General features: G+C 38.1%; 1 non-coding gene across 1 annotated transcript; it reads right to left on the reverse strand.

Moving 5' to 3' along the window:
- Window positions 1-1,517: 1,517 nt before the first annotated feature.
- Window positions 1,518-1,624, reverse strand: LOC127116243 (small nucleolar RNA R71). Its single transcript, XR_007801209.1, has one exon. It is a non-coding gene; the product is annotated as a small nucleolar RNA R71 (small nucleolar RNA).
- Window positions 1,625-1,928: the final 304 nt, after the last annotated feature.

The following is a 1,928-nucleotide window of genomic DNA, read 5'->3' on the forward strand; positions in this document are numbered from 1 at the left end:
CGCACTACTTTCATTTATTTCTCGCACTCACACTACTTTCATTTATTCCTCGCACTCGCACTACTTTCATTTATTTCTCGCACTTGCACTACTTTCATTTATTTCTCGCACTCGCACTACTTTTATTTAAATTCCGCAGTCGCACTACTTTTGTTTAAATTAAAATGCACCTTTACTTTACCATGTCTAACTAAATCTACAAAGGTTAGAATGTAAGGATCATAATTGAACCGATAATCCGTACAATTGTTCGTAGAAACACTTAAGGGATATTTTGACTTTCAACTTAAGTTTTCCCGCACTTAATCTCCGTTGGGTAAGATCGAAAGCCGTCCAACGTCTTTTTAAACTTAGTTGTTTTTAACTATTTCAAATATAGAAAAAGCGCTTTGTTTAGTTCATTAGGAGTTTTTAACTTAAAAAGAAAAGTGATTTTAAAACTATTTTCTAACGCGTTTATAAGTTTAGAGTCTGGCTCGTGAGAACCTCTTTTGGTTAAGAAACCCAGGTTAAAATACTTTTCAACTTAGTCAAGATACTATATTTCTTAAAAATAGGTTTACTACTCTCACGCAATGCGCACCTTTTTATAAGTGACAATAAAAGGGTTTGATTAGGGAGTGCAACTCGGCTTTGAATACGCGAAAGCGACAGTTCCTGTTAAATTGGTTCTTTTCAAAGTAGGAAACACTGCCCATAAGTAGCTCTATTAGCAAGTACTTGGATTATTAATTGATTATGTGAATTACATTCGAACCTGTCTTTATTAATTGAACTTTATTTAACACTTTACTTTTCATTGCACACACTAAAAACTCCTATTTTGATTACCTTAGATAAACACCTTAACAATAGATAACGATAGATTGACACTTGGTCTATGTGGATTCGACAATCTTTTAATTACTCTGACGCGTTCGTATACTTGCGAAAAGCACGCATCAAGTTTTTGGCGCCGTTGTCGGGGACCAATTTCGTCAAATTTTGTACCCTGTTGTTATATAATTTAGACTTAGGTTATTACCCGCCGGTCAATGCAAAGAACTCGTAGCACAGGATGTTTAGTATACCCTCTGGCGGAACCTGAACGTTACGCTCACGCACGTTTATTCTTCCATAGAATTAGGAGAGCTATGGCCGAAGATCAAAACCAAAGACCTCTTAAGGATTTCGCCCAACCATCCAACGAAGAACCTAGTTCTAGTATAGTAAACCCAACCATCCCATCTAATAATTTCGAACTTAAACCCACCCTGTTGCAACTAGTGCAATAGAGACAATTCGCAGGTCTCGCTACCGAGGACCCAAACCAACATTTAAAAATCTTTCTCCAATTAGCAGACACTTTTAAAACCAATGGAGCTTCTCCTAAGGTGATCCGTTTAAGATTATTCCCCTTCTCCCTCAGAGATAAAGCCCTATCATGGTTAGATTCCCTTCCACCCAATTCTATTACTACTTGGGATAACCTTAGAAGAGTACTCCTTGCTAGATACTTTCCCCCAAGTAAGACTGTTGTTCTTCGAAACCATATAACCAGATTTACCCAAAACCAAGGAGAATAGCTATTCGAAGCTTGGGAGAGATATAATGAGCTATTAAGAGCATGCCCACATCATGGTTTAGAAAATTGGTTAATCATTCAAACCTTCTATAATGGACTTCACTATAACACTAAGATGACCATCGACGCTGCCGCAGGTGGTGCGCTGATGAATAAACCCTATCTTGAAGCTAGTGCCCTCATCGAAGATATGGCTCAAAACCATCAATCATGGGGAGTCGAACGAGCGACATTTGAGAAGAAGGAAGCTCAAGAAGGAGTACATGAACTAAGCTCTATAGACATGATGCAAGCTAAAATGGACGCATTAGCCCTCAAGGTCGATCATATGTGCATAAACCCGAATAGTGTAGCTGCAGTTTCT

The sequence above is a fragment of the Lathyrus oleraceus genome, chromosome 1 (genome assembly GCF_024323335.1).
Source record: "Lathyrus oleraceus cultivar Zhongwan6 chromosome 1, CAAS_Psat_ZW6_1.0, whole genome shotgun sequence".
In the NCBI taxonomy this organism is placed as follows: Eukaryota; Viridiplantae; Streptophyta; class Magnoliopsida; order Fabales; family Fabaceae; genus Lathyrus; species Lathyrus oleraceus.